At 41.6% G+C, this 19753-nt stretch overlaps 1 long non-coding RNA gene across 3 annotated transcripts in view; it reads left to right on the top strand.

Annotated features, from left to right (window-relative positions):
- Positions 1–1150: 1150 nt before the first annotated feature.
- Positions 1151–19753, top strand: part of LOC139078516 (uncharacterized) — a 44776-nt gene continuing 26173 nt past the window's right edge. The window contains exons 1-4 of one of the 3 annotated variants that reach the window (XR_011531512.1): positions 1151–1319; positions 2008–2177; positions 2850–2994; positions 13319–13389. This is a non-coding gene — a long non-coding RNA (uncharacterized lncRNA). Of the gene's footprint in view, positions 1320–2007; positions 2178–2199; positions 2995–13318; positions 13390–19753 lie in introns of those variants that run through there. The other 2 variants (XR_011531510.1, XR_011531511.1) reach the window with 2 other exon arrangements.

Genomic DNA, 19753 nt, shown 5'->3' with positions numbered 1-19753 from the left:
AGCAGAGGTTCCCAGCCCTCTTTCTGCAGAGTGTCAGAAAATGTTGATATAGCAGTTCTTTGAAACAAGGTGTTCCGTACTCCAGTAGGTTTGGGAACCATGGAATACCAAATGTCCCTCTTGGAGATTCTCAATGCAAATTACCATAATAAAGACTCTGAGAAGCCCCACAGTCAAGAAAACTTCCTTTTACCCAGCATTTTCCAAACACATTGACCCCAGGACACCTTTACCTAGATACCCTGAGAAAACACAACTGTAGGAGTAGAAGAATAGGACGTTCTAACTAAGACGATGTTAATAAGTGAGGTTGGATCTGAGTACACCCTGTTAAGTGAAACTCAGCTATGGAATATGCAGGGGCATCCTGGACTTGAACCTAAAGAGTTACACAGCTAGCATTTATTGAATTTGCATGTGCCAGCCACTGTACTAAATCCTTTACTTAAGTATAATCTCACTTATTTTAATCCTTACAACAACCCCATGAGGCCCTACACACACACAAATTTATAACTAAGGAACAGAGAGATTAAGCAACCTGCCCAAGGTCACACAGTCTTTAATGAGTGGAAGAATGAATACTGGAGTCCAGGTCTGCCTGGGTCCTTAACTTTACACAATACTCTACTACTCTCCTGCTTCCCTGTGGAAGCTTCATATCCTTGGGCTGCCTTGGCAGAGATTTGAATAAGGACTAGCATGGATCAGGAAGACAGAAGTTCCCAGGGAGCTCTGGAATAAGGAAGCAGAGGTCTTTCCTGCTGTCACCCACTCAAGGTAGCCTGTGACCTATGTGGAATGAGTGACTACTGAAGTGACAGAGTAATAGTAGGGAGCCAAATGGAGTGGATAATGGTTGGTTTTGCCTGCCCAACACCCATAGCCCTTTCTTTTGATAACAGTACCCAGATTTTCCTTGGGGTGTCCTTCCTCATCCTCTTTCTGTTCATGTGGTTGGATGGGGCTAACCCCATGCTCTCAGATATCAAAGTGGGCACATGACCCAATCTGGTTAAACTGAGTAATTTGTTTCCACTCTGACACCAGCCTGGCCACAGAGGCATGGTGCAGAGATGGACATAGGACTCGAGCCAGGCCAACGAGATTAGGTTATGGGAATTTTACCAGAATCTTGGGAAAGAGGATCTTTCTTTCCACTGAGATTGAGAGCTATAAAGATGAGGTACAAATGACCTGTGTACCGTGAAGCCAACCCAAAGAGAAGTCTCAAAGGGGAGGTGCTTCCAGCCTGGTTTGCCCTACTCCGAGCTCCAAAACCTTGATGTGAACTCTCAGCTGGACCCCAGTTGCTCCAGGTACCTACTTAAACAGCACCCACGGGGATTGTGAACTCCGTATTTTCTAATGGCAGACTTGTTGATAATGTGACCCCTCACTCTGACTTGAGAATTCTATGGAGTTTACTAAACATAACGAAATTCATTGAATACTAAAAGCCAGAACGTGGACTCGGATGGGAATCTTTCAATCCTTCTTACCAAGGAAGTAGTCATAATTCTTAACCAACGTGGCCAAGGTGATAGTTCTGGTCCGGATTCCCCCACTAAGTGGGGCATGGTTGACAGATATTGCTGTGGAATTCCCTTAAACACACTCTAGAAAGGAAGAACTCACTCAATGCTTCTCTGTTAATCATTCTATGTCCAATATAGCATAAATTACAGAAGTACTTCCAAGTATCAAAATATCATCACTTTGAAGTAAAAATCTTCAGTGCTGTTTCCTCCTTGATCAGCCAATGGGTTGGGCTTAAGAAAGCCATTGCATGCTTCCTGTAAACCTGTAAGAAGACATTTATTGAACACAAGGTGCCAGGTACTGTACTAAACCTTTGGTAGGTATCGTCTCACAATCCTAGAAAGAGTCCTTTGAAGAACCAATTATGTTAGCTGGCATCCTGTGAGCACTGACTATGACTATGCTGACACAGTTTTAAGCACTCAGTACACATTAATTCATTTTATTCTCCCATCCTCTTACAAGGGTTACATAATCACTAAGCAGCAAAGAGGAGCTTAAAACGCTGGCAATCTAACACAGAGATTGTTCACTCAACCACTGCACAGTACTACCTACAAGGTGCCGGCGTACAGGCGAACGAAACTGGCCGGAGGCGAGACAAATGATCAACTTCCTTTTGGTGCCCTCTCCAGGTTAGTGAACTAAATACATTCTGGGTTAAAATCCTCACCAGTAAAATGAAGGCTGAAATCAGTGACCTCCACAGTTTCTCTTGACTCTATTTTAAGTGATAGAATATGTATTTTTTTATGGATTTTTTACTACCTTCAAGGCAGTGGGACCCCTGGAATTTCTATGAAGAGGGTTTCAGACATGGCAACCTGGTTGGAGGATGAAATTAGGAAACTTGAAACTCCAATTACATGGCCAGAATGCTGTATTCATTTGAGTTATATGCTTATTCAGAGTAACCTTTAGAGGTTGGAAGTTAATAGAAATTATTATAATGCCCTCTGTCAGAAGCTACCCCTTGGTGTCTCCAGATATAAGCCATTGTTTCAAGGTTGTGGGAAGAAAAGAATCTCTAGCTCTTGGAAAAGCTGCTTTGGGTTTGGTCTGATATAGAGGGATTTTGCTCTTCCTGGATTTCGCTCTTCCTATATTTTGGAGGTCATCTCCTCCTCCAGATAAGCCAAGCAGAGGCTGCCAAGGAATCTGTACATGCCAAAGAAAGTCCCTGTGCTTCAGCCTTGGATCTAAATCATTTAGCTAAAGGCCTTTTCACTTGTAATAAGATTTTTGGACTTTATTTTAATCAGCACGGTTTTCCCTTGAGTGGAATCTCAAATCTCTCTCTTATGAAGGTCATACTACCTTTGCCTTGCCAAGTCTTGGGACAGAAAATAGACTTCTCTGGAAGAAGCAATTGATTGACTATTGCTCTGGATTTGATTCACCAAGTTGAGCACCTTCAACGCAAACTGCAGAGAGTACAAGAATGCAAAGCAGGTATGGCTTTTCAAATACGGTGGTCTAAGCAAGGTGGAGGTGGTCTAGCGGGGCAGCTGGGTTCTTAAACTCTTCTTTGTTTGGTATTAATGTTCACAGAGCATGGAATATGCAAAAACAACAGTCACTAGACGCTTTTTCCCTTGGGGCACATTGTTTCAATACCGACAGATACGATCATCTTCATTGTACCCTAGTGGCTCAAAGTAACGCTTTGGTTACAACATCAGTCCCTGGGAGATCTTCCAGTTCTTTTCGCTGACATTTCCCTAATACTTGTGATATTAGGGCTCCTTGAACCCAGATAAATGATGGAAAAGGAAAGAACTGGGCAAAGAAATGGCAAATATCACTGAGATCAGTAAAGTTTGCAAAATTGAGTGAGGAGAACATTGGGCTGCGGGCTTATGTCACCTGCTGTTATTGGGTCTTTTAAATGTAGGTAGTTACTTTCCCACGTTTCTATAAAACAGGGGAAATCTGACGCCCTATATTTTGTGGAGAGATGTTGGAAGGACCCATTACAACATTTTGGGCACTCTGGGATATTAATTTTTTATTCAGAGGGCTGTGGAGGGACTAAATCATCATCTACTTCTGCATAACCCACTTAGGTTTGGTTTTTGTGCTTGTAAGTAACAGAATCTTCCCCAGGAAGTTCCAGTTGGAAGGGTTTTCCAATGAAAGGATTGGCCCAAAGGGGAACTCAAATCTCCCCGGTAACCAAGAAGACAGACCATTCTGTGGCAGATTTCCCTAAAGCTGTGACTGGCAACAATCCATTCTAGACCAAGTCTACTTGTGCTGAGGTCTCAGTGGCTCACAATCTTCTCACTAGCGTTCTGAAATAAATGTAACTCAGCTATTCTCTCATTCTCTACTTCTCTTACTATGATTCCTCAATTCTTCTCCTGCTTTCATTATGCTTCTTTACCTTTCTCTATCCCCATTAAAGTTTCCACTTATTAACATTTTTCGTTCTTCAAAACCTTAGCTTATTTAAAATGTTAGCTTATTTCTGATCCCCACTCTCTCTCATAACCTGCCAGCTTCTGCTTCTGCTCTCCTTTGGTTCTGTCCATATTTTTCAATTCAAATTCATGATAGGGAGAAATTTTAATCATGCCTCCTGGTTCCTGTATGGGCAGAACTTTTTAGTCCCCGCCACTTCATAGGCCGTTGTCTAGCTTGCACATACCTTGATCTTGGATCAACTGCCAATTCCAGGTTCAAACAAATTAGTTCAGATGGGAGCATGGGACTGGGAGATTGCTGGCTTCGTATGGAACACAATATGCTTTCTAGACCCATCCTGTACCTAGGGCTGTAACCTGAGCTTACTTTGGCATCCAGGGGTATCATATAGAGGAGATTGCAAAGCAAGGCGTCTAGTTCCTGTAAGGGGTAGGAGTAACAAATTTAAAGAATGCAGGGGCTCTCCTCTAAGCAGGGTCACTCCATGTCTTCAAATACGTGCTGGGTGCTGGAAATAAAGGAATAATCGGGTTCAGTCCTATTCTAATAGAGTGAGTTATACTTTATGAGATTCAAGAGTAAGAAGATGATGATGAGAAACTGGAGGTGGTGATTGTAAACTACTTTTTTCCAAAAGTTTGATGGTAAAGAGAAGTAGCACAAGGCTATTGCAGTGTTGGGAGAAGGGTTAATTCTGAGTGTATGTTTGAGGATAAAGCATGCCTGAGCATGTCAGTAGATGACAGAGCCACAGTGAGGATGAGAGAAAGCCAATGGTGTCTTTCAAGGGACTTCTCCCCACGAGGTTGGTTCATGTATTCACACATTGATTTATTGGTGTATCCCACACTCCTTACTATGTACTAGGCTTGGGGCTAGGCTCTGGAATGAAATAATGTCCAAAAAAAAAAAAAAAAATCCACTCTTCCTTCTTCCCTGAACTTCTTCCCTCTAAACTACTTCCAGGTGTGCTTCTGCCTCATGCTCTCCTTCACCCAAAGCCAAGTCTTCCCAACTCCATCACTTACTTTGTTTTGAAGAGGGGTCAGAGGTACTGCTTCTGCAATGAGTTTCCTGCCTTGGGCAAAGCCCACAAGAACCTGGTGATTTGGCGCCCCCCAGGGGAACCCAGTCAGCCCCATTCCTGCTCAGTGATGGACAAGGGGCCCTGAGGGGCAGAGTGAGGCTGGAAGTTACTCTGAACAGCCTAAATGACAGACTTTACAGATGCCCTGGACTTTTCTCATAGTCAGGGGCCAGCAGAAGGGGAGGCTGCAGCTCCTGAAAGCTCTCCTTGGTATAATGGAGACACTGTGAGGCTTAGAGGCAAAAACATGAGTTGAAACCTAATTCTGTTCTGCCTTAGTCCTGTGCGATGAGACAAGTGACTTTCTTTCCTCATTTGTAAATGAAGCCAATAATATTTAATTTGAATGCCTCTGTTAGAAAAAAATTAGGCAGTGACTTAGAGGTGAGCTTCAAAATGGCCTACAACTCATGAAGACCCATGTTCTCAGTACCCAAATCCTGGAGGGTCCTTGGTGTGTCAGGGAGTGAGGAGAGTTGAGCACAAGCTGCACCCCCTCCCAGGGAGTCATTCCTCATCCTGAGAACTGGAGCAGCCACAGACATACCGGAATGGCTCAGAACAGGGAGGCCCTTCGGTTGCCAGGTGCCAAGCAGCCTGGGTATGAAATCTGGGGTCCCCATGGTCTGTTGATCTCCAGCACATGCTGATTGGCTAGCCTACTCTCCAGACAGCGGGTTCAGTTCCCATGGATCTCAGTCCAGCCTGATGCAATCAGATCAAGATGTAAGGCTCTTATTGTTTTGCTTTTCTCAGAGTCTTTAATCATCAAGTGGGAGTCAAAAACTCGCCGCCTTGGCAAGAAACCCCAGGCTTTGTAATCAGTCCCTCCCTGAAAATCAGGTCATGGTGTTTGAAAAGACAATTTTCTAAAGAAAGAGGTTTTTAAAAGGAAATGCCCAGACTTGCTGGCATTTTCACAAGGATATTATTGATCATCCATGTCAACCCTCCTAAAGAACTGTTTGCCTACCTCCTGCTATTGCTGTTTGCAGTATGTCTTATTGAAGTAGAGGGTTGGGATGAGACTGACCTGTGTAATGAAGAAACCAAACAGGGCTTCAGAAGTGTTAAGCCTCATTTGGGGGAATTAAATCATCACTGGGCCTTCAGGTCTTCTGCAGAGGGATCAGCTGTCTACTTTTAGGTGTAAGTACCTTTCATCATAAAAATCGTAGAATATTAGAGCTAAAAGGGACCCTAGAGTTTTTGTCAGTCCAGCTCCTTCCTTTGACAGCTGTGGGAATTTAGGCCCGGACAGGTGGAGCAATTTTCCCAGCTCACACAGAAAGTGAAAACATTGGGACTTGAGCCCATGTCTTCTGGCTCCCAAGCATGAAGCCCTTCCACCACATTTGTCTTATTAGCTAATTCTAGGGCGGGTGTTGAGCTTTGTAGGATGAAGGCAGAAGGAAGATTCTAGCCAGGGCATACATGCAGAGGGACTAGGATGGGAGCTGAGCCCAGTGGAGGCTGGGAGAGAGCATGGGGAAGTCAAGGAGAGGCCCCTTTGTTAGCCCAGGGTGGGTGTGTCAGTCAGCAGGTATGCGCCATCTCTAGGAGGAAGGACGGAGAGACTGTGGTTTTAGAACATCACTTCTGGGTGGCTTTAAGACAAATTTCTGATCGGTTACACTCTATAAACCGGGAGAGAGAAGGACCACTGAACCTGTCTGTCTCATTCCTCCTGTGGCCTTAGCGCCTGGCACAGTCATTCATGGATTCACCAGATTCATGGCGTGCACTACGTGCCAGCCCTGTGCTAGGTGCTGGGGAGAAAATGAAGAGCATATCCTGCCATTGGCTTAGTCCTTATGGAGATTCCATTTTAGCAGCAGAGATAGAAATGAAATTGTCACACAAATAAATGTAAAATTATGATGTAATGAGAAAACAAAACTATGCATACCCACATAGGCATCATTGATGTGTATGTACATGCATCAAAAAAGAGATAAGAGGACACATGCCAAACTCATTGTGGGAAGGGGCCTGGGAGCCTCATGTTTTATGCGAATTGTAGGAATTTTTTAAAGCAAAATGCGCTTATGTGTTAGAAGTCAAAATAGTGGCCATTACCCTTGCAGGGAGGCGCAGTCACTGGAAAGCGGGGCTTCTAGGACCCTGGGAATGATCTGTTTCTTCCCCTTGAACACACATAGGCATGTTCATCATGTGAAAAATCATGAAGCTGAATTTTCAAGTATGGCTTTCTGTTTGTGTTAAGTTTATCAAAAGTGTGTTCATGTTTTATTTGGATATGAATAAATAAAAATCTAAAAACTGCCACCATGTGAAATGCTACAAAGAAGGTGTGTGGTACTATGAGCATGCATCGTGGGTCAGCAGTAGGGTCTCACGTTGTCAGGAAAACATGGAAAGTTTTCTGCCGATGTGAATTTTAAATGAGATCTTAGGGATGAGCAGGAGGTTCTTCATGAAGAGGGGAGAAATAGCATTGCAGACAGAGGGAGCAGCATGTGCAAATGCCATGCGGCAGGAGGGAAAGTGGTGGAGATGAGGAATTGAAACAATGTACATCAGACAAGAATGTACAAAGTAAAAGAGATGGTAGATGAGAAGAGGCTGGAAAAATGGGTGGGGCCAGATCCTGCAGGGTCCTGTTATCTGTGTTAAGAATTTTGACATTGGTCTTAAGAACTGTGGTTAGCCACTGAAGTGCTTTTAGAAGGTGCCGTGATCAGGCTTGTGTTTCAAAACGATCTTTCTAGTTTCTGTCTGAAGGATGGGTCAGAGAGGGCAACTGTGAGTAGGACAGAGCTATTACAAAGTTACTATGTAGTAAACCAAGGTGAGGGTGGTGGATGAGAAGGTGAAGCTAATTCAAGTGAAGAAACTCAAGAGGTATTCAATAGTAATAACATTAAGACTTAGTGATGGACCATAAATAAGAGGTAAGGGAGACAGCTATCAAGGATGAAGTGACAGTAGTGGCGTAGAGCTGGCATGCAATAAATATGCACCGCGTGTTGTTGAAACCAGTAGGTGCTCCTGCCATACATTGCTGCAATCCCATATGATGTTCTGGAGCTGGGAAAGTAGCTCTTGAAAGTATTTATCAGCTCATCACTTCATCCAAAACAGCTCCATTGGGAAATCTGGCATTGCTTTCACTCTGGAATGTCCTACATGTAGCTTAAAAAATAGGGTTTTTATAAGAGGCCCATAATAAAATGGAATACAAAGCTGCAGAATGAAACTACATCTCTGAATTTTATTTCTTTTCAGTTTGACACCCTTAGCTCACACTTTTACATCAAACTAGAAGCAAAACAGCCTACGGCTGATGAGAGTCTCAGGATGAGAAAGAGAAGCTGAGTGAGACGTTTTCCAGGATCTCACGAGGAAAGCTCAGTGTCCTGGAGAGCTGAGCTGAGGGGTAGGAGCGAGAGTGAGGGCCGCCAGCCCATAGGGCGTGTGAGAATGGCTGTGGTGAGGAGAAATAAAGGCAAGGGGAGTAGGTGAGGAGAGTGGACAGGTGTAACCTAGACGTCCCCAACTTCTCCAGTCCTTGGGGGCCACTCTTCCTCCCCTGTAATGCCCAAATGGCTTGAGTCTGAAGCCTCATCCCATTTGACCTCTGGAAGTCCAGTTTTTCCCCCAGATTTCTTATCCAAAGTATTTCTGGAACTTTCCAATCATGCAAATGCCAAACACCTGTCCTGGTTGCCTATTGCCTGAGCCTGTGGCTTCTTCCAGAACTGCTGCTGCAAGTTCATGTTATGCAAGCTCGAGGTCTGCTGTTCACATTAAGGTGGGTGGGAATTGCACCCCCTCGCTGAACAGTGCTCAGGGAGTTGGCCATATCCAATGCCCTTTTACCAAGCCTGTGTCTTAATTCTCCTTGGCACATTCCTTAATTCTCCAAAGCAGAAAAAACAGTGGGCTGTAAGGTTTAGAAAAATCTCCAGAAGGCTAGAGCATCACTGGAAGAATCACCACTGGAAAGGAAAACTTCAAATTAGACACAGGGTGTGATAGGTCTAGGCTTTTCACCATAGGGCTCTCTACTGGGCATTTCTCTCTCTGCTTAGAGCCAGGCAGACTACCATGTTGCAAGGCCAGCTCATCTCCCTCCAACAGGAGCGCATGAAATATGCCTCTCCCACCCGGAGTGCAAATCTTTGAGCTCTGCAGATAGAGGAATAAAAAGCAAGGGAAGGAAACTTCTTGTTTCTGGTCCAGCGTGTAAGGAGCTTGGAAGTCACCACTCCATCCCAACAACAAATAAAAAGCTGAAATTACTGAAAAATCAATGATGCTTCTCAGATGTATAAGAGAAGTTTGGTCACAGGGAAAATTACTGCCCCCCAAATTGAAGAGACAGATGAGAACAGAGTATTACAACTCATAGGAGCAGAGAGCTACAAGCAAAAACCTCCACAGAAACCAGGGAAACAGTGCTGGCCAAGGGAAACCGGAACCATAATTGAAAAATTGCTGGAGGCTCAGTGTAGACAAGTCTGAGAGTCAAAAACTCCAGGAGGACCCAGTCATAGGCTGGTCCTCACACTTTTGTAAGTTTAACCTGCAGGAACTTGAACAGATTCTCACAGCGAATATCAGAGAAAAATCCCCTCATGCTCTGGCAGGGGGAGAGGGGAAAAGGAACCGTTTTTAAGTATGGCACAGCATTCTGTTCCTCTTAACAAGGCCTGCCCTCAAGAAAGCTGTTTAACAAGATCCTAACCTGCTGACTCTTTTTGAAGCCCAACTGACCCGGGGGAACGAAAATACCCAACTCCAGCCCCCTCAAGCTTTCCACATAGAGGAAGGGAGATACTCAAATCCACTCGCTCTAGATATCCTGTCCTACCTAGCAGTGTGAGGTGAGCACTGAGAAGCCCTCATGAAGTTCACAGTCCAGGGGCCCAGGCTTACTAAAAGACTCGGAGTTAATCAAAGCACTGTCGAATGCTTTCCCATCCCCTACCCCTTACTGCCGCATTACTAAAGGACAATCCACAGCAGTTCCTTTTAACTAGTACATCACGTCCAGCTATCAAGCAAGGAATACTAAAAGGCAAAAAACACAGTTTGAAGAAAGAGTAAGTGGCAGAAACACGATCAGATAGGGCAGGGATGTATAATTATCAGACAGAATTTAAAACAACTATGACTAATATGCTAAGGGATTTAATGGATAAAGTGGACAGCACACAAGAACAGATGGACATTGTAAGCAGAGAGAGAGAAATTCTAAGAAAAAAATTTAAAAAGAAATGCTAGATATCAAAAAGAACTGTAACCGAAATCAAGAATGCCTTTGATGGGCTCATGAGTAGACTGGACATGGCTAAAGAAAGGATCACTGAGTGTAAGAACATTTCAATAAAGACTCCAGAACTGAGAAGTAAAGAGAAAAGAGACTTAAAAAAATAATAGTAATGGAATATCCAAGAACTGTGGGACAATTACAAAAGGTGTAATAAACGTGTAATGGGAATACCAGAAAGTGAAGAGAGAGAAAGGAACAGAAGCAATATTTGAAGCAATAATGACTAAGAATTTGCCTAAATGAATGTCAGACACCAAACCACTGATACAAGAAGCTCAAAGAACACCAGGCAGGATAAATGCAAAAGAATAAAAACAAAAATAAAAACTGCACAAAACCACACCTATGCATATTATGTCAAAACTGCAGAAAATCAGGGGCCAGCCCGGTGGCGCAGTGGTTAAGTTCACATGCTTCGCTTCTCAGCTGCCCAGGGTTCGCCGGTTCGGATCCCGGGTGTGGACATGGCACCACTTGGCACGCCATGCTGTGTTAGGCATCCCACGTATAAAGTAGAGGAAGATGGGCACGGATGTTAGCTCAGGGCCAGGTTTCCTCAGCAAAAAGAGGAGGACTGGCAGTAGTTAGCTCAGGGCTAATCTTCCTCAAAAAAAAAAAAAAAACTGCAGAAAATCAAAAGTAAGGAAAAACTCTTGAAAAAATCTATTTGGGGGAGGGGGAGACTTATCTATAGAGATGTAAGGATAAGAATATATCTGACTTCCCCTCAGAAATCATGCAAGTAAGAAGAGAATGGAGTAAAATGTTGAAAATGTTAAGAGAAAAAATCCAGCAACCTAGAATTCTGTACCCTGGGAAATTTTCCTTCAAAGGTGAAGGAGAACTCTAAAGACTTTCTCAGACAAACGAAAATTGAGGGAGTAGACCTACCTTGCAAGAAACGCTAAAAGAAGTTCTTTAGAAAAAAGGAAAATGATATAGGTCAGAAACTTGGATCTACATAAAGAAAAGAAAAGAAGGAACAAGTGAAGATGAAATAAAAACTTTTATTTTTCTTAACCTTAATTGATCTAACAGTTAATACTTTGTTCAAAATAATATTCAAAAGTATATTCAACTATGTATGGTCATATATGTATGTATATTGCCATATGTATTGCTTAGATATTCATATATATATCTGTTTATATATTCTTATATATACGTACACATATATAAAATGAATGACAGCAATAATACAAGGGACAGGAAGGAAAAATTAGGATTATTTTGTTATTATAATGTACTCACACTACCCATCAACCAATATAGTATTATTTGAATGTGGACTTGAATTAGTTGTAAATATTGCAAACTCTAGGGCAACCAATTTAAAAGAGTAAAAAAAAAAGGGAAGATAATTGATATGCTAAGAAAGGAGAGACAATAGAAATATTTAAAATACTCACTTAAAACCACAAAAGACAGAAATAGAGTGGAAGACAAAAATAGGAACAAATAATAAGGGCAAAAAATGAAAAACAGTAGCAAATATGGAAGATGTTAAGCAACTATATCAATAATCAATTTAAATGTCAATGGTCTAAATACACCAATTAAAAGACAGAGATTGTCAGAGAAAATCAAAATATAAGGCCTAACAATATGCTATCTACAAGAAAATCACTTATATAAAGGCACATATAGATTAAAAGTAAATAGATGGAGAAAGATATACTGTGCTAATAGTAATCAAGAGAAAGCAGGAGCAGCTAATATTAATTTCAGACGGAATAGACTTCAGAGCAAAGGAAGTTATCAGAGATAAAGTGGGGCATTACATAATGATAAAGGGGCCAATTCTCCAAGAAGACATAGCAATCCTTAATGTGTATACACCTAACAACAGAGTGCCACACTATGTGAGGCAAAAACTCATAGAACTACAGGGAGAAATAGATGAATCCACTATTGCAACTGGAGCTCAATTAGTACGATAGAGAGAGGAAGCAATGCATCTAAGATCACCCACATAATAGAGTCAGAGTTTCTTCTAGCCCCTAAGTTGCTACCTAGACTTTACCTACTGTACCCGACTGTACTCTGAGGTCCATTTCAATCCTCAGATTCTTGAAGATTCTGGATAAGTGAATTAAAATATTGTAACAATCAGTTTCCAAAACATGTTATAGAGGAGTCATTTTTTAGCAATGTTTATCTTTGCTACCACTGAGATTCCCTAGATTGGAAGGCTAGCACATGTCATTCATTCATTCCATCAGTCAACAAACACATCATTGGGACCTCAGTTCCAAACAATGGGCCACACCCTGGTAATTCCTAACCTTTCCCATGGATGGTATTGAATGATGTCATTATTATATAACATAAAATCTATCCCTTGATATACAGTAGTTAGGTTAACATGCTTCTTTAATAATATATAGCAGTGTTAAGTGATGACTTGCATTCTAGTAGCAAGAGTAATGCTGAGGTAGGACTATAAATTATCAATCTTTGAGCTTTGGCCTTCTGAGTCAGTTCTATTTTTCAATACAGGAAAATGAACTTTTTTTCTCATTGACTTCGATCGCTCTTGCTATTTTTTATAGTAAACGTTAAGAGACTTTGTGTATCACGTGCCTAGTCCTCTCTGTCTGGTCTCGCGTTGTCATTAATTCTTAGTATGGGAGATAGATAGCATGTGTAGCTATCCTAATTCATGACACAGTACTGCACCAACCTATAAGTAATTAATGAAAGAAGACTTTGCTAGTGAAGGAAACTGTCAGGCCCATTAGATTTAAGTCCAATTTCAGTTTCCTTCCTGTAACTTTTTATTGAAATTTTTACAATGTAGAGTCAACTTTTAGTGATGCAATAAAATGACACTAATTTATACAGTGGGGGCTTGGGAGAGGGGAGGCCAGTTAGAATGAATGAAAGATATGTTTTTTGAAGTGAAGATTTATTTCTTTAAAGAAACACCATGAATTAAACTCTGCTCCCAAAATCTTTTCTAGTGGAACTGTTTTAGTAAGAGACTGCATGGTTGCAAAGAAGAGGAACTCACTCGAGCTTAAGTAGAGACATGGTGAGTACAGCAGATGCTCTCAGTGCCCCTCTCATATTCGTCAGCACTCACTGATCCTTACAGGTCCATAGCTTCCCACTGCAGGTCTGCCTAAGGGCTATCTCTGGCTGCAGGAGCATGTGAGGCCCATGCTGGACAGGACAGAGTGTTGGGAAGTTGCCCATCCCTGCAGAGGAGCCTCAAACAATGGCAGGCAGGAGTTCGTGGATAAATACCTCAGCTCCTCAGCGGTCTGGTGGCACAACTCTGAAGCGTGTTCTACATAGTGTCCTAGAGGTCCCCAGTGTGATTGCATCCTAGTGGCCCACAGCAGTAATGGACTCATTAACACACATCACAGACTTTCTTCCCTTCCTTGTTTCCATTTCCCACTCTCCTGCCAGTGCTTCTTGGGATCACCTCCTAAACTACTGTGCTCAAATCATTGTCTCAGAGCTACCTGCGGGAGAACCCACCCTAAGACTGCAATGAAAGTAGTGAAAGGCCACAAGAGGTGATCATATTGAACATACGAGGACCAGTAACCGAGGATAGCCAGGTGGATAAAGAAATCAACCTATCCATAATAAGTCCGCAGCTATGTCAATAGAGAAAGAAACTAAAATTTTCAACACAGTGATAGATCTATAATACTTGCATGACAAAGTTTGTAGTATTTCCTAAACAGCCCTTTTAAAATGTGCTAACATATGGGCTCAAGGCCTGCCTTCACCATCCAAGCAGAGTAACATAAGTTCTCTCCTCTACCTGAGCATCTCTAGGCTTTGTCCCTGCTGCCCACATCATGATCTGAGAATAGTTTCCTGCTTTCTTCGGGCAGGGCAATTCATAGAATTTACCAAGTGTTATTTTTAAAATTATGAGTCTGAGGTCTCTGTTTCCTCAAAGAGGTCACATAGAAACTGAAACTATGAAGTTAGGAATTCTCAGGTCTCTCCAGAGTCTCTCTGATCTCTTGTCCCTGAATCTCTGTGGGCGTCTGCTCCTTTCTCCTACTTTAGATCCTCTGTTTTCTCATTTTTGGTTCTGTCATTGGCCCAACTCAAACAACAGCTCCATGTGGTCTCTGTGTCTTTACTTCAAATTCCCAAGGGAAGGAGAAAACAATGAGCTTTGGTGACACTGTGTGTTGATTCAATTGGCTACCGCCAGTGACATGGCCACCCAGGCTCACCCCTCCATTGGGGTTTTTGGGTGAGAGGGAAGTTCCATATAAAGAGGGACAGGCTGGCAAAGCACCCCAAATTATGGCAACTGTAGTATTAATGTAAAATATGTATTAATAACCAGAATATCTATTGTTATGATTAAATGATTCTTCTAAGTGCTTGAGGCTGCTTGAAGGGTGTTTTCGTAAATAGAATAACCTTCCCCTTTAATTTCTTCATTGGTAAATGTTTGCTGTGCTGAAATGAACCAGAAACAATAGTGAGTTAGTGATATTTAATTTTACTTCATTTATCACGTTGGCTAGAATAACTTTCATGGGTTTCTCGGTATTTTGGACAAAGCCATATTTCCTATTTGTTTTCATTCCCTACATGTGTTAGCATGCCTTATAAAGTATGCTGCTCATATTAGGAACTCAAGAACTTTTGCTGGATGAATGATAATATGTAGGATAGCATGTGATTCACTGAATTGTGGCTTCTTTTGAGGCTCAATTGTGGAAACATAAGTGTCTGGGGGAAAGGGAGAGACATTGAGAGCTATAGGCCAGTTAATTTATTATACTGTTGAGGATTTGTTATCATTCTGAAATGCTTTCCCCAGGATAAATTTTAGTTTGTCTCTAAAGTTGATAATAAATGAGCTTAGGTGTTTTTATGTTTCTGTTAATTCTAGCCTGATTAATAATGTCTTAGATCTACATTCTAGGCACTTAATTAAGAATAACATGTTCATTTTGGGAGGCAGCCTTGCAGAGGGATTAAAAACAGGGTAGGGCTCTGGCACCACACTGTCTGCTTGAATCCTGGAGCTGCCACTTACTGAGTGACCTTGGGCAAGTTGTTCAACCCTCCGTGCCCGCTGTCCTTATGATATAAAATAGAAATCATGATAGTCTCAGTTTTGTAGACTCATTTTGAGGATTATTTCTAGAACAGAACCTGGACTTGTGATTAGTACATAGTAAGCCACAATAAAGTGAGCAAGTATGATCATTATTTAGTAAAAAGTGGGTAAAAAGCTTAAAAAAATAAAGCACTATTTAGTAAACATAGGTTGTGTTTTCCATGTGCTTGCATATTGTCAACAAAGATTATTTTTGAACCCTATAGTGAAAACTGACATTAGACAGATAGATTTTGGGGGGGGGGGTGGGAAAGAAGAAAACTAACACTTACTGAATGTCATGTGCATGCCAAGAACTTTACATACATGGCCTCGTTTCCTCTCACAGTTCATTGGGATTCAACCCAGATACGCGTAGCTCTGAATCTTGCCATGCCACTCTCCCCTCCAATGAAAATAAAATCCCTGCCCATCTTTATCCAGTAAACTAAGTGAGAAGGCAGGACCATGGGTTTGATTCCCCTTTCAGTCACTCACTAGTGCTACCACCTTGGGTGACCTCTCTGATCCTCTGTCTCCTCCTGTTTTCTACCTTAGCTTTCTTTACTTTCTTTGTGGGCAAACTCACCTAAGATCAGCTCAAGACGACTGAAGCCCTTCAGTGCCCTGTCCTGTTTCTCCACATCCACAGACCATGTTGGCAGCTTCAACTGCCAACCCATTGTGAGGCAGCTAAACCAGCGCCTGAACTCAGATGAGCAAGGATCCAAGGCCCTGGGTGTTCCCTGAGCTGTATACTTCCTCTTGCTTTTGCCTTGTTTTTATTCTACGGATCAGAAAGAAGAGAGTGTGTTTTTACTGCAGCTCCAAAGGAAAGACACTGAAACGTCAGTGTTGCTTTAGGGATCCCACTGTTTGGAAATCTTTCCTTTGTTCTCAAATTTCAGCAAAGCAACCGACTTTTTTTCTTCAAGCTTATTTTTTATATTGTGGTAAAATATGTGCAACATAATACTTATTTTAATCATTTTAAGTGTACAATTTAGTGGCATTAAGTACATTTACATTGTTGTACAACCATCACCATCTCTAGAAATTTTCCATTCTGACTCTTAAAAATAACAAATCAACTCGAGATTTCTTATGTGCACAGGCTTGCTTCTCGGAGAGTTGTTTTGATATGTCTGGGAGTAACTCTATCTTTGTCCATAAAGTGTCACTGAATACTACCTGGTGTAAAGCCAGGTCAAGCGAAACATCACTGGTGAGTGAAGTTACGTAGGGGCTTTCCAACTGATTTTCCTTCTACCTGCTAAGGGGCTATTTAATTTCATCTGTTTGAGCATTGCTTCAAAGCAAATATCCTCACCAGTGACAAATAGGCGTTAAGTAAACAAGGAAGGATGCAATTTCTGGTCATGCTCATTAGCAAAGGCTTTTCTTACAGTAGATTGAATGCCATTTCTAAGGAGTTAACAAATCAGATGAAATATATCAGCATATTCTTCCTTCCTCCTCCCCCTTTACCTGGTCAGGACTAATCAAATACCACTCATTTAATGATATGCATGGCCCGTTTCCATTGCATCTGGGAACCTAGTCATGCAATCTTCCTTCTTTAATTATCTGACTCCAAAGAACATTTCAATAGTCTTTTCAAGACCTTCTGAAGTTATTATTTTACTTTTAAATGTAAGAGTTACTCTTCCCTCCAGACACACAATCTCTAATCACTTTCTTCATATGAAGTTGGCAATTCATTTGTCTCCTAAGCAATAAGACATGACTGCCTCTGTGCATAATGAAGAATTGCAAAGCCTGAAATTATTGTGAAGCACATTGCAAAACTAACTGCATTTAACCATAAAAGTCTAATCAGCATAAAAAATTAGAATATAGACACTCATTGAATGCTAGTGCCAGAAAGGACTGCAGAAATCATTTATTATCAGTTCAGATTACATATGAGAAAACTCAAATCCAGAAACTATGAAAAGAATCTTCATACTTTTTCGTCTTAAACTAACCTCCTTTCTCAGACATTACGCATTTTGAAAAAGAGATTAAAATGTACCTTTTAGTGTACTTGAGAAGAAATGTAATTTGTCGGAGGGCATAGATCTTTTAAATATTATTGGAAGATCAGGTCAAATGCTACCCATACCATGCAAAATTTCCAGATTTCACCCCAAGCTGGAAGAACTTTTTTCCCTCTTTATTCTCATATAACATTCTTCACCTGTCGTACGACTCTTGTCTCTTCCTATCTTGTGTTACATTTACTTGTGTCCAGGACTTCTCTTCTAGACAAGGAGCTCCTTAAGAACGGCATGCTTTTATACCGTGGTCATTTCCTAAGTGCCCAGTACACTGGCTGGTGTGGATATGGATATGAATCTCTCCCTCTCTTCTCTCTCCTGTAAGCTTTTAGTGGGAAATTCCAAGAATCTCTAAAATAATAGTGACTCTTGTAATCTGGGGAAATAATTTTCTTTTTGTTTGAAGCCAGTAAAATGATGGTACACTGACGATATGCAGGATATGCAATAAATTGAGCAAGAGTCTGTAACTTGGTGATATAATGGTATTGTGCTTAATTTCATTATTTCTGGCTTTTGGTAAATTGAGCAGGGTGAAATAAAGCTCAAGCTAGAGGAATATTATAAATAATTAAGGAGTTTAAATTTATTTTTCTTTCCGCAGTGCAGTTTTAAGAGAAATTTAATTAAAATTTACTCTTTGCTTTTTTGGTGTTGCTGCCTGTGGAATTAGGAATAAAGCTATGATTCCATTGCAGCCACCTGGGAGAAAGTCAAAGTTTGGGCAATATTGGTTTAAAGACCTCTTCTAGCTGTTTTCTCTCTTCATTCGTTTATTTGGTCAACAAATATTTATTGAACACCAGCCATGTGCCAGACTGATCCTGGACTAGGTGCTCTGGGTACAGTGATAGGTAAGAAAGAAGTGGTTTTCTTCCCCTCAGGAAACTCATAGAATGGTGGGCAAGACAGGTGAGCTGGTCGGAAATTAGAGTAACGTCCGATAGCTCTGCTGGGAGAAGCACGGGCTTCTGTGAAAGCACACAGAAGAAGCACTTATCCTCAGCCGTGGGAAGAGCACAGCAGGCTTTCTGGAGAAAGTGACATTTCAGCTGAGACCTGACAGGTGAGTGGGAGTTAGCCAGGTTGGCATGGTCGTGTCGGTAAGAATGTTCCAGACAGAGAGAACCACATGTACGAAGTTGCAGAGGCAAGAGAAAGCTTGGTGTATTTAGGTATTGGGAGAAGTCCAGAAGGTCTAGGTTTGGGGATGCCAACTCAGTCACAACAGGGGCTCAGTGTTGTGAAAGAGTGAAGTGGGCCTTCATGATCTTTCAAGAGAGGACACTTGCGATTTGGCTCCTGCTGCTTATTGCCAGGCAGAAATACAGCCCTGTATAATTATATTTATAAATTTTTCAATAGAAGCTTGGAGTCTAGATTTTTACAAGAAATCTTGCTTTTTTAAAAAATTTTTTGCTGAGGAAGATCAGCCCTGAGTTAACACCTGTGCCAATCTTCCTCTATTTTGCATGTGGGATATGGCACAGTGTGGCTTGATAAGTGGTATATAGGTCTGCGCCCAAGATCAGAACCCATGAACCCTGGGTCGTGGAAGCGGAGTGCTTGAACTTAACCACTATGCTGCTGGCCAGCCCAGAAATCTAGCTATTTTTAAATGTTGGTAATTACTTCAGAAAACTTTTGAAACAGTGTGTGATCCAAATAAAATGGCCTACCAGCTGGATCTAACCTGTGGCCACCAGTTTATAATCTCTGATCTAGAACAATGGTTCCCAGAGTTTGGTCCAGAAACCAGCATCAGCATCACCTGAGAACTTGTTAGAAATGCAAATTCTCAGGCTCACCCCAGACATAATGAATCAAAATCTCTGGCGGCAGAGCCAGCAATCTGTGATTCAACAAGCCCTCCAGGCGATTGTGCTGCAGCTCAAGTTTAAGAACCACAGGTTTGGAGCTGTGCTGTCCAATATGGTGGCCACATGCGGCCAACAAGCACTTGAAATGTGGCTTGTCCACACTGAGAAGTGCTCCACATGTGAAATACATACTGATTTTCAAAGATTTTGTATAAAAAAGTGAAAAATATCAGTAATTCTTTATATTGATTACATGTTGAAATAACATTTTAGAATATATTGGGTTAAATAAAATATATCATTAAAATTAACTTCACCTTGGGGCTGGCCCCATGGCCTTGTAGTTAAGTTTGGTGCACTCTGCTTCGGTGGTCTGGCTTTGGTCCCTGGGCGCAGACCTACGCAATTTGTTGCAGGCCATGCTGTGGT

This window comes from Equus przewalskii, chromosome 22 (genome assembly GCF_037783145.1).
Source record: "Equus przewalskii isolate Varuska chromosome 22, EquPr2, whole genome shotgun sequence".
Lineage (NCBI taxonomy): Eukaryota > Metazoa > Chordata > Mammalia > Perissodactyla > Equidae > Equus > Equus przewalskii.
This window is presented reverse-complemented; position numbering and strand designations above follow the sequence as displayed.